The 13,781-nt window shown below is 39.8% G+C and overlaps 1 long non-coding RNA gene across 1 annotated transcript in view; it reads left to right on the top strand.

Annotated features, from left to right (window-relative positions):
• Window positions 1-13,781, top strand: part of LOC118925444 (uncharacterized) — a 212,878-nt gene that overhangs the window by 120,106 nt on the left and 78,991 nt on the right. The window lies entirely within an intron of this gene.

The following is a 13,781-nucleotide window of genomic DNA, read 5'->3' as shown; positions in this document are numbered from 1 at the left end:
GTACCTTTCCTTGAGCTTCTCATGTTTATTCTCTCTTCTTCCCCTTGGCTGAAACCTTGGATTTATAAGAAATTTCCCATGTGAAATGCTCTTCTTTTTAACTAGGAAAGGAGATGCTTTTGACAACTGCACATCATTATGATATTTATACTCCATGTAACATTCTTAACATCTGCTGCTTTGTCAGTTTCCCAAGGCCCAACTGGCTAATAATATGACAGGCTGTACAAAATCTCCTGTGTCTGGTTTGATGCACAGCTCTGCTTTTGGGGGACCTGCTGGAGGCCAGAGCTGAGTATTCACTTCAGCATGAATAGAGACTAAAATTATGTGACCCAGACGGGAAATGTGTACCATTCCCTAAGACTCAGACTGGACTACATCCCTTTTTCTTTGTTCCTCCAGCTCCTTATGAGTTTGTCCCTGAACAGGTAGGGTTGGACAGTGATTGATTCTTGTGGGCTTTGGAATCTGACCACTGAGTTCAGAGTCAAGTACTATCGTGAAGAATCTGTGTTCAATTGCTTATCTGCTCTGTGCCTTAGCTTTCTCATCTGTAAAATGTGCTTAATAGAAGTATTTGTCTCGTACGATTGATGTGAGTGAGGTGTGAATGAATTCATGCATTAGAAGACTTGTGCCAGGTACTATAAGTAGGTATTAATTCATCTGCTCCTCTCAGCAACCAGAGGAAGCAGGTGCTGTTATTCAGAGGACCCCAAAATGCTTGATATGCTTTTCTATGTCAAATCACTTATCACGTTGAATTGTAAGGTATGGTTGTCTCTACCCCACTAACCTGGGAGGTTATGATGGCAGCAAATGTGTCTTGTTCACTGATGTATCACTGGAACCTAGCACTGGGCTTACACATAGTATATGTTCAATATTTATTTACAAAATAAACAACATGGATGGATGGAACTTGAAGGTGTTAAGTCAGAGAAAGACAAGTACTTTGATATCACATACATATAGAATCTCAAAAAGCCAAACTGATAAAATAAGAATGGTGGTTACCAGGGCTGAGGTGGGTGGAGTTTGGGGAGATGTTTAAGTATACAAACTGCAATAGTAGATAAATAAGTTCTGGAGATCTAAGTGCAGCATAGTGATTATAGTCAACCATACTGTATTATGAACTTTAATGTTGCTAAGAGACTAGATCTTAGTTGTTCTCTCCACAAAAAGGAAAATAATTATTTGATGTGATAAAGGTGTTAGCTAATGCTATGGTGGTGATCATATTATAATATGTAAATGTACCAAATCAATACATTGTACACCCTAAACTTATACAATGTTATATGTCAATTATATCTCAGTTAAAAAGCTTAAACAATGAACCAATGGATAATATATCAGTCTGGTCCATTGACTCAGTAATTGTGTGGGGACTGAGGTAGTAAGGTGTGAATAGGCAGAGAAATGTTTCTATAGAGAACGTGCAGGTCATGCCCTGAATAACCCAAGGGCTACCGTTCACATAGACTGTATGCAGCAGCAGCTCTGAAAAGGACATTCTTAAAGACTATGAAGAAATTATCTTTTCCATATGAATAATAGTTTCTTCCTAAGAGTTGAATTGATGTCAATGACTAAAATCACTGAAATACTTAAAAATTGGTATTTAAAAAAAAACAATTTATAATGTGGTAAGAATCAGACATGTGATATGTGTGATTTTTTTTTCTTCTTTCTTAATCATCTAAAATTTGGATTTGGACTTAGGGGAAATGCTGGAATGGGGGGAGGGTTGTGTCTAAGTGGTGTAACTAAACTCTAATAATGGTACTGATCCTTTTATTCCTCTCCCATGTTTTTGCTCTTGCCTGAAGAGAAAATAATATCTCAGACCATCTCTCCCCTTCTTCCAAGATCTCTCTACATCAGTGTAACCACAGGGGGAATATCCCAGGGCAAAATACCTTTGAAACCAAAATCAGTCAAAGGGAGAAATAAAGTGGGAGAAACCCGTTTATTTCTTACAAGCACTTTCCCACTTCTGCTCTCCCAAGTCTCTTGTGACCCGGCTGCAGAAAAAGAGGCTCCCATCCAACCTCTCTAGTCCAGATAAGCCCTTGCTCACCCTCATAATTACTTGTTGATATGGAGATGGACTACTTCTTTCCACCCCTTGAAAATACTTATTGTGTGGAGATGCACTAAAGCCAGGAGAGAGAATTTCTGGAAATACTGCAATTTTACCCACAATCAGTATGGGAGAAAATGTTCTGATCGAATATATCCAAAGGCTCAGTCTCTACTTTGCATTTTCTGCCATCGTGTAGCCATTACACCCTTGCAGGGCCTGGTCCAAACTGTTAGGCTGTCTGTCCTCTCTCTCAGCATCTTGGTGAATATATCAGGTGAGCTCTGTTTTGCACATGTGGCCATTTTAGATACAGTCAGAAGTGGGAAGCCCTCCTTACACCTACCAGCCTCAGCCATGTACTTCACCCCATCTTATTAGAGAAATATGAATTGGTCAATCACTTACTTGGTTTCTTTTCTACAACTTTTCTTTGTATACACAGCTTCCTGAGTTAAGAATCCTCAAGGGGAGAGGTGCTGAGTGTTACCATGTAAGAAACAAGATGCCACCCTCAAACCACCAAACGTCATGATCCTTGAAGTGTTACAAGAGGTGGAATGTATGGAAGTTATAGACTCAGGTTCTAGAATCAGAAAGACCTGTACTGAGCCTATGATTAATTACTCTGTGGCTTGGGGATGTGTCTTAATCCCTCTGGCCTGAATTTCTTCACTGTAACAAGGGAAGCAAGTCTGAGCCCATCACACAGGGTTATTGTGTGGTACTGCCTGAGAAGCACTTACTTCAACGAGCGCCTGTAGGAAGCAGCAGTACATGCTAAGTAAAATCATTTTACTTAGTTTCCAGTATTGAACATTATGAAGACTATCTGCAGCCATGCAGCATATTTTTACTCCAAAGAGTAAAATTAAATTAAACTAAGTAAAATAAATTAAATTCAATTAAAGTTAGCTTGCTCTCAAAACAGGGCATTGAGCTAGATGTCAATTTTATTATTGCCTTTTTCTTTCCAACAGGTGGACCACTTCTATATACTTACCTTTATTTCCCACTGCTCTTCAACTTCTGTTTCTGTTCTTTCCCAGGAATATGCTATGTTGACTCAGACCTCTATTGGCTTAATAGACATTCTACTGCTCGGGACACCCTTCCTTTTTTCTCTACTTCACCTTCCCCAAGTTTTCCAGGAAACGTTTTGCGATCTGTTCCCCCTTAATTCCTTCAGTGCTTATTCCCAATATTATCATTGATTAATACTATCTGAAATTGTTAAACAAATCACAAGCCAGTTCAGTTGTTAATTTAGTGAGTATAGGAATCATGATGCTGATTTCTGTAGTGTATTGGAATGAATCTGGCATTTGGAAGTACAAAATGAGGTTTCTTTTAATGACTTATCATTAGTAACGAGATAGCCACATTTTCTTCAGATTATATTAGGGGTTGGTCTCTCTGTGAATTGATGTGTGTGCTTTAGGGATAAACTAATAACCTGTTCTCAGTGGAATAGAAATCTGTAATCCAGTTTTGTATCCATTTTATAGTTTCTAGTTTGGAAAATATGCTTCTTAAGCTTTACCTCTGAAACTCAAGGCTTTCCATTGTTAAAAAGATTATGTTCATATTGTATACCTAGAATTTATTTAGTAGAATTACTTCCATGAGCTAAGGAAGCTTAGCTGGGGGAAATAGGTGAAAACTGAGGAAACCAAAGGACAATGAATGATCTTTTTATAATGCATGTTCCAAATCATTCAGAACAGGTCTTTTTGGCTGTAGAGTTGTGTAACAGACAAAAATATGGACATTTATGACTTGGACCAGTGGCAAACTCTGCACTTAGAAGGGGGACCCAGTAGTAAAGAGCCTGAGGGGCTTTCCTAAGATGAGAAACTGCTCTAGGATGTTTAGGACAGCACGGGTTTATTGCTGCTTATCTCTGGTCAAAATCAGCTTTGCATTTGCCTTATTAGCAGCCCTCTTTGAAGGTGTGTGTCATTCCATTTCACACAGGTGAACTTTCTAGTGTTTTGTGAACTTAAGCAGTGTTCCTGCAGTTCTTTGTGGATTGATGTGCCTTCTAAAGTGGTGTGGTATAGAGATGTGCCTGGATCTTAACTGGCTCAGTATCAAGAACAGGCTTCATTCTCCCCAATTTTATCTCAGTTGGAAGACAATTCGAGAGCCACAGCAGTGAGCTCATGGGAAAATGGAGGTCAGACGATGACTACGGAGCAAGGCTGAATCTTCCCTTGTTCAAAAGTGGCAGGTACTGGGTGTGAAGGTTAAATAAAATGAACAAAGACCAATGTTTTCCTCGCCATCGTAGAGTCAGCACTTCAAGGTTCTGGGGGCACACCTAGGAGGGCCAACCAAATCAGAATTTCAGGGTTAGGAAAGGTTCCTAGAGAAAATGGCATTCAGACTGAGATGGAGAGGATAAGTGAGAACTAGTCCAGTGAAATTGGGTGTGGAGGATTCTGGGCAGCACGTGTACCATCTCAAACAGAGAGAAAGAGTGCTGGGGAATTAGCAAGTCATTTGTAATGACTGGGATTGAGTGAGGGAAAGCAGTGTTTTTACGTGAGAATCCAGTCATTGGCGGGAGTTAGGTCAGAGAGGGTCTTGTTAGCAATTATGAGAGTGGGTTTTCTAATGAGGGTAATGGAGAATCACTAAAGGGTTTTTAATAAGGGTGGTGACAGGAGGGTATTTTTTGTAGAATAACCTTTGGGACAATAGTATGAAGTGTGGTTAGAGAAAGAAAGACAAGAGGCAATAAGACCACTTAGGAAGTTGTTGCAATAAAGTCTCCAGGAGATGGTGATGACTCATACAAACACAGTGCTCTTAGGGAAGGAGAATGGTAGATGGATTCTAGAGATCTTTCAGAGGTTTAATGTATGGAGTTCCATGATTTATTGGATAAAAGGAGTGGAAAGGGGTGAGACCCCCTAGGTTTGAGTAATTGAGTGATGGGGGTGTCATTAATTAAGGTAAGAAGAAAGGAGCATGTTTGTGGAAAAGAAAATAAATTCACTTTTGGATACAGTCTATCCAGGAGATGAAAACCAGGAGATAATGTTGCAGGAGCTGCTCTAGCAGGAAGAAATGGTCACCAGTATAAATGCTGCCAAAAAAGTCAAATAAAAAAGAAATAGGTTAGAAAAGTCTACCAAGGAGATAACAGGTTTCAGTTAGAAAAAATGTTAGAATAATAAAGCAGATTAAAGATGTGAAAGAGTGAGGTTTCCATGGTAAAGAGTTTCCAGTGCAGAGGTCTGGAAGAGGGGAGCAACAGAAATAAAACAGCAACATCAGAAAGGATAACTTGGAGTGTGCTTGGCCAGTGTTACTAAATTTAATACTCTCAACTATCCATGAAATTGACACTCTTATAAGGTCTCTTTTATAGATGAGAAAACTGAGGTTCTGAGAGGTTAAATGCATTTACCTAGAAAGTGACAGAACCAGGATTTGAATACTGATGCATATGGCTCAGAGTCCTGCTCATAACCATGGGCCAGGCTGCTGCTTAGATATGACGCACCCAACACCATGAAGAGTAGAATATAGGAAATAACAGATGTCTACAGACTTGGGTCTTAGAGAGTTTCATTCTGTGACTTGGCATCATTTGGGACCCCTTGCTGGTTACCTTTGGATTGGGTTCAGCCATAGGAAGACTAGTGGGCAGGAGGAGAGAGAAGTCTCTCTTGTGTCCCATATGTGGCAATAACTATGTCTCTGCATACTGTCTCCTCCTTCAGGGCTCCAGTCCTCACTGATCTCTGGGAGAAGCCTTTACTTGGCAGTGGAATTGAGGGACTTGTCCTCTGAAAAGAATCAGGAGACCTTGGTTTTATTCCACCCTCTCACTCACCAATGCTGTGGCCTTGAGCAAAGACGCGCCACCTTGCTGGGCTGCTATAGGGAAAAGGAGATTATGTGTGTGAAAACTGCACAGAGAAGGCCCTCAAAAGGTGTTTATGGCTGAATCTGTGGTCAGCTAACATGGATCTTGAGAAATAAACAACACTCACAGGGGAAATGTGCTATGGGGCAGTAAATGCTTCCAGCTATTGCTGGCTTCTTGGTACCTCACTATCCCTTGTTCATTCTCTTAACTCTACCCATACCTTTCTAAGTAGAGACTTCAATAGAATCTTCCCATTTAAATCATCTGGAACTGAATTATATCTCTTGTGTTGACACTGAATGATATAAACAGCAGCCAAAGGGTAATGGGGACATGAGGACTGAAAGATTCAACTGGCAGCAAAGCTCATATATTCCATCACCATCCATAACTGATGAGCATTATAAAACTCTAGTGTTGGTGGCACTTCACAATTTATAAAGTGCTCACTTAAGTTACATCATTGGAGTCATAATCTCAAAGAATAAGTGCTATTATTTACACTTTGGACAAGCAAACTGAGGCTCAGAAAAGTCAATTTGCCAAAGGTGTTGACAGAGCTGAGCTTCTGCACACCGGCCTCCTGAGACCAAGACCAGCATTCTTTTGGCTGTGCCTTCGTCTGCTTCCATTAGTTAGTGAGATGACAGGATACCTTTTCTGTATAAACCCTCATGCAGTGGGGAGCCAAAGAACATCTAAATCATGTCAGGAATCCCCAGGGACCCCATGCATTTCACACATGGCTAGATTCACATGAAACAGAACTTGCCTCCACCTCCTGGGACCTGTCTTATGTGTGCAGGTTGAGGAATACTAATAAGGTGTGCCAACTGCACCAACAGTATCAGTATAAAATGGGAACTGATAAGTGAAAGGTCTCTGGGACCTGAAAATGACTGGACAAAGTACTAAAAATTACCCTGCAATGCCAAGAGATCATGCTGATGATTTCATTGGGTTTGTTCCTTGGGTCTGCAGCCTTTCTCCAACATATTGGACATTTCCCCTGTGAGTGTTGTTTATTTCTCAAGACCCATGCTAGCTGACTACAGATTCAGCCATATACACCTTTTGAGGGCCTTCTCTGTGCAGTTTTCACACACATGATCTCCTTTTATTCCCTATAGCAGCCCAGCAAGGTGGTGCATCTTTGCTCAAGGCCACAGCACTGGTTAGTGAGAGGGTGGAATAAAGCCAAGGTCTCCTGATTCTTTTCAGAGGACAAGTCCCTCAATTCCACTGCCACAGGTTAGAAACTAGTTCCTGCACTTTCTTCCTCTTTATTTTAATTTAATTTAATTTTTATTGAATTATAATTGACATACATTATCCTATTAGTTTCAGGTGTACAAGCTAGTGATTTGATATTTTTTATACATTACAAAAATGCTCACCCTAATAGGTCCAGTTACCATCTGTCAATATGCAGCTATTACAATATTACTGATTATATTTTCTGTGCTGTACATTACAGCCCTGGGACTTATTTATTTTATAACTGGAACTTGGTACCTCTTAATTTCCTTCACCTATTTTGTCCATACCCCCAACGCCACTCCCTTCTGGCAACCACCAGTTTGTTCTCTGTATCTAGGATTCTTTCTTTTTTGTTTTGTTTTTTGATTCTTCATAAAAGTGAAAACATATGGTATTTATCTTTGATTTATTTCACTAAGCATAATACCCTCTAGATCTACCCATGTTGCTGCAAAGGCAAGATTGCAAAGACAAATACCATTCCTTTTAGTAATATACTCCATTGTGTGTGTGTGTGTGTGTGTGTGTGTACATATATATATATATATATATACATATATACATATATGTACATATATCATATTTTGTTTATCTATTAATCTATCAATAGACACTTTGGTTGCTTACATAACTTGGCTATTGTAAATAATACTGCAATGAACATAGGGATATATCTATATACCCATATATTTCTGTATCTCTATATACATCTTCAAATTAGTGCTTTTGTGGAATTGCTGGATTGTATGGTAATTAGTTCTATTTTTAATTTTTTGAAGGGACTCCATACTGTTTTCCACAGTGGCTGCACCAATTTACATTTCTACCAACAATGTAGGAGGGCTCCTCCCTTTCCTCTACATCCTTGCCAAACTTGTTATTTCTTGTCTTTTTTGATAATAGCCATTCTGAAAGGTATAAGGTGGTATCTCATAGTGGCCTTGATTTGCATTTCCCTGATGATTAGTGGAGCTTCTTTTCATGTGCCTGTTGGCCATCTATATTTCTTCTTTGGAAAAATGCCTGTTTGGGTCCTTTGTCCATTTTTTAATCAGTTGTTGTTGTTGAGTTGTATGAGTTCTTTATATATTTTGGATATAAACCTTTTAATCAGACACTTTATTTGTGAGTATCTCCTCCCATTCAGTAGGTCGCCTTTTTGTTTTGTTGATGGGTTCCTCCTCGGTGCAAAAGCTTTTGTCTGATGTAGTCCCATTTATTTCTGTTTTTGTTGCTCTTGTCTCAGGAGAGACACCCTCCACAAAAATGTCTCTAAGACTGATGTCAAAGACCCTATTGCTATATTTCTTCTAGGAGTTCCATGGTTTCAAGTCTTACATTTAAGTCTTTAACCCATTTTGTGTTTATTTGTGTAACAAGAAAGTGGTCCAGTTTCATTCTTTTGATTGTAGTTGTCCAGCTTTCTCAATACCATTTATTGAAGAAACTATCTTTCTTTCCCTCTATTTTCCTTTCCTGAGATATGCTCACAAGAAACCTAAAAAAGAATCAAGTCCATGGAGTTGAATTTGTTGACTCAGTCTAGGGTTGTGTGGGAGGTATTCTGCTGAATAAGGGAATAGGACGAGGAGCATGGAGATTATGTTGCCTAGAACCCAAATCTTCCTCTTGTCATTGCCTAGATGCTAGAGAGAAAGGAAGAGATCTGAACTTGTTTTCTCAATTGAGGAAATAGGCTTGGAAGACCTTTCTACTAATAGTAGCCCCCTGAGAAGTTGTTTTAATCCAGTGCTCTGGCCTGAGCAGAATCGCTCCCCAGAAGTTACTGTGACAATGGTGATCAATATATGCTAGCCATTGTTCTTTTTATTGTTGTTTGTTGCCTTAGTTGTTTAAACAGTGTACCAGCATCAGGTTTCATATCCCTCTTAGGAACTTTATGTTTCATCCAGACAGTTATTCTTGATGAAAGTCTTCAATCTTCAAGTGTGACAATAACAGCCTGAACTCAGTAATGATGATGGAGATGTAGAGGAGACTGTTGAATAAACTCCTAGACCTTAGTTGAAGCCTTCTCAGTTTGACTAAAACTTATGTTCTTGCCATATGATCTGCTTATGATTCTCCTCCATGCACACTATTACAGTTGCATCAAATTATTTAAGCTCCTTGAGCACACCATACATACCTTCATGCCTCTGTGGGTTTTCCTGCAATCAACTTCCATGTTTTTCCATTTGAGGAATGTGTTTTCTCTGGACCCTTCCCTGGTCCCTGCTGCTCTGGAGCTGATCACTCCTTTTTCTGTGCTCCACAGGTTGACTCAAGGGCTTGCCACTTTACAGAAAGCAAACCTTTTGCATTCCCAACACTCTGATAAACTCTCCTTGAGGGAGATGGCTGTTCCAAAGTTGGCACTCAGTGGTATTTATGCCTAAGTAAGGGACTGAATCCTCATTCTCTGCTGAAAATTCTAGGATTTGATCATTTGTGGATCCTCACAAAGCATTCCAGATTGTGGTTACATAACGGCAATTTATATCTTTGCTTTCAGAGAGGACCAAGCTTTGGCTGGATGCCTAACAATATAGTGGACATAAATTAACAGGGGAGCAATTTACAGTCTGTCATGTCTTATTGCTTAATGAATTTGTCAAAAATCATATTACTCTGAAAATTATGACACCTGGGGTCCATGGGGCTTATGTCTTTTAAGAGCAAAGTTGTTCCAGCCTCCTGCAAGCAAAACTGCCTCACGACTTTCCTCTTTTTAACGTGGACACCAGAATCTCTAAGCAGTTCTATTTATTTATCAAATCTCTGTTGACTTTCACTTTGCATTAGGACTAACAGGAATGACCTTGGGCACTTTGCAAATCCTGAACCCCAGTCTACCTGCTGTCAGAGCCAAATAGGATTTAGGAGTTCTCTTAAACTCCTGATTCTATGCTAATATGATGTCATCCATTTCTGGCTAATGCTCACCCCAGACTTTATTACTCATTTTTCAAACAAAGCCAAAGCCTTGTCCTCTGTTATGAGGGCATCAAGCAGGACCCTATTTTTTTCTCCACCCTGACTTCTCTCTCTCCTTCTTCCTCACATTCTCTTCCTCTTTCCCGATCCATTTGCTCCCCAAAGGTCTCCCACCCTTTGTCTCCCTCTCTTTCTCAGGATATGTATGAGTTCTTTAAGTGATGCCATTCCGGAGGGTAAAGAGTCAGATAGATTTGCGTTTTCCTAAGCATTACTTTCCTCATTTGTAAAATGGGATTAATAACAGCTAACTCATTGGGCTAGTGTGTGGATTACAGTGCCTGAGATCCATCCATCCATCCATCCATCTATCCATCCACTCAAAATTTACTCATTCACTTTGTAAACATTTGAGTACCTATAAAGGTCAGGCACAAGGCTGGACATTTTGGCTACATAGCTGAACTGTGGACCCTAATGTGAAGGGCCTTGGAGTCTACTGGAAAGATGGACAAATTAAAGATAACTAAAACCTAAGGTGGGTAGTTTACTGATTGAGACATGCTCAAACAAGACAACCATTTCACAGTGATGTTCATAGGGCTCCCGGGAGGTGTGTGGAGGGCTGCCAGGGCTCTGTTCTGGGGGCAGGCTGCCCTTAGGTTTGAGGCCAGAGTTAACGCTCAGAAATGATGATGGCCCTGCTGGTGCGAGCAGTGGACCTGGCGATAGTAGATCTGATTATCATCGTCATCTTTCTCCGTCAGTTTCTCTTTCTCTGCTTCTCTTTCAATTTCTGCACGTCTCTCTGTTTTTTACTTTTTATCTCTGCATTTCTCCTTTCACTCCCTGTCTTGTAATTCTTTGGGGAGCATGTAACTATGGATTAACTGATGGCTGATTAAAACACAATTGGATCTTTTTTCTACGTGTTTTTCCTAAGGAAAAATTGCCCCAGTGGCACCTGAACATATGGAAGAGCCACGGCTGGGTTGCAAACCAGTGGGGGCTGCCCCATGGAGGTGGCAGATGCCCCCAGGCAGCTAGCTCCCTGGCTCATCCTGTGATCTGCCTCGTTGGCCAAATGGAAGCAGGCCAGCCACCTAACAGTTAACTGTGATTCTTTTTCCCCCATATCATTTCAGTCTCTTTGTTCCAAGCAACCAAAGAGCTAATGGCTGGCGAATTTATTATGACCCATTGTTTGGCTCGTGGAATAAACCGATTCTTTCCCTTTCTATGTTCTGACTCCTCCCTTTGTCTGCAATTTTATTTTGTGGTTCTTTTTGTACACATCCAACACATGCTGAGGTTATTGAAAAGCACAAATTACACAGGATTCAATTTGCATATCTATTGAGGGTCCAATCCCAGAGTCCTTAGTCAGGCAAAATGCCCGTTGACTCCTATCTACTTTACTCTGGTCCTTCTTGGCACCCAAACCGGCAGGCTGCCCCTCTGCTGCCTTCAGCAGACCTGGTAAATGGCCTTCACGAATGGTTTAAGCAGAGTCACACCACAGAGGACAACGAGTTGAGCTTTCGCAAAGTTCCAACAAAGTCACTCAGAGGATCTTAGTGGTCAAGGTGGAGAAAGAGATGCGAGATGACCGCAAAGTGCGGTCAGTTTATTACTGGTGTGACTGGAAAGTACAGGCACTGGAGTCACACATGTTACATGGAATCCCTGCCCTGACAATTATTTGTTTAAAAAAAATTAACCTTTTTATTTTGGGAGAGTTGTACGTTCACGTGTAGTTAAGAAACAATACAAAGAGATCTCATGTACCTTATACCCAGTTTTTCCCATCCTTTACCTTTGACCTTGGGCAAATTATTTGAGCTAGCTAAATCTCATTTTCTCCATCTGTAAATGGGAGTACTAATAGTACACACCACATGAAACCGCTTTGAAGATCATCTGAAATAACATCGATGAGACAACCTTTTACAATACTGTCCTCAATAAATATTCTCCTCAGAACTAAACTGTGGTAGCCACATGATTCTATTTAATGGAGGAATATTATCCTGGAGAGAGTCTCTAGCAGGGTATTCATAGTTTTGGTTTAAATCCTGTAATGAAAAATAGCATATTTTGTAGAGCTTGATATAAAAATGATATGCTTTTTTATGGAACATTAAAAAAATATAGAATAACATAAGTGTTATCCTAACACCCCGTTAAAATTATTGCTAAGTTTGTTGTGTGTGTTTCACAGTTATATTTTAAAGAACAAAAAATATGATCATACTCCTTACATTTTTGTAACCATTAAAATACTGTAGCAGTCTATTTTAGAGCTGCATGGTATTATGCAGTAAGGAATATCACATTTTCATGTAGTCTTTGGGTACCAGTGTCTTGCTGCTGGGCAATCACTCCCTTTCCTTTCTTCTCCTCCTTCAACCTCAATTCTTCTTCCTCTCCTCCTTTTTCCTTCTTTTTACTACTTATAGAGAAATCTGTATTAAATATCTTTGTAGACAGACCTTTGCAGTCATCTATGATTATTTCCTCAGAGTCTATTTCAAGGAGTGAATATTTATGGGTCAAAGGGTCTGCACATTATATGGTTTTTGAAACAGTACACCACATTATTATCAGTTATTTAGATCAGTGCTTTCTTAATCAGGGTGTATATCAAAATTATCTAGGGAGCTTTTTAAGCTGATTCTTCCTCAGGCTTGCCTCTGGGTGATTTGTATTCTAGGGATCTGGCACTTTTAAAATGCTCTCAGAGGATTCTCAAATGCACATCTGGTTGGGTACCACTGGCTGAGAGGAAGACACAAGGTAAAATGTTGACAAAATCTTCAAATGACAGGAGGCTGGAAAGAATTAATTAATTGGGTGATAATATCAGTTTCCCCAAAGATGTCCATATGCTGGAATGATGGAGGAATGTGTGGAGGGGACTTAATTATATGGGACACCTTCTGGAAGCCCCACACTGTGTCACCGCAGCACAGAGGTCATCTAAATGGTTGCAATAACATAGGCAGAATTCATTCTCCTGTTTTACAGGTGAGGAAATTGAAACTCGGGGACTTAACTCACCTGGTCAAGGCCAATATTTCCAGAGCCAGATTTTGAGCACAAATCTTATCTCCAAATCCTATGATCTTATTTATTTATTTTTCTATACTATAAATATTCATTGGTGAACTTAAGAGGAATCAATACAAAATAATGAACTTGGACCCTCAAATCACACATGAGCACCATTAGGAGATACATTTTATCTAAAGCATCTGTGAAAAAGATTTAAAGTAGCATTCTCAAAGTACAGTCCTAAAATCACCAACCCTGGAATTATTGGTGGTGCAGATTGTTAAAGATGTAGATTCTTCAGCTCCACCCTAGAATTAGGTGTCCTGCCCTACTGAATTAGGATTCTGAGTGAGACTCAGAAATCTGGATTTCTAGCAAACAGCCAGGTGATTTGCATGTACTAAAGTTTAAGAAAGAGTGGTTAGGAGTTTTAATTAAATTTGGGTTTAATATAAATTGATAGAGTAATATTTCTGAAAACAGGAAGAAATCTTAATGGGAGCCAAATTTACACTGATCAAGGAGCAAACATATCTGCACTGTTGACGTCACTTC

This window comes from Manis pentadactyla, chromosome 4 (genome assembly GCF_030020395.1).
Source record: "Manis pentadactyla isolate mManPen7 chromosome 4, mManPen7.hap1, whole genome shotgun sequence".
Lineage (NCBI taxonomy): Eukaryota > Metazoa > Chordata > Mammalia > Pholidota > Manidae > Manis > Manis pentadactyla.
This window is presented reverse-complemented; position numbering and strand designations above follow the sequence as displayed.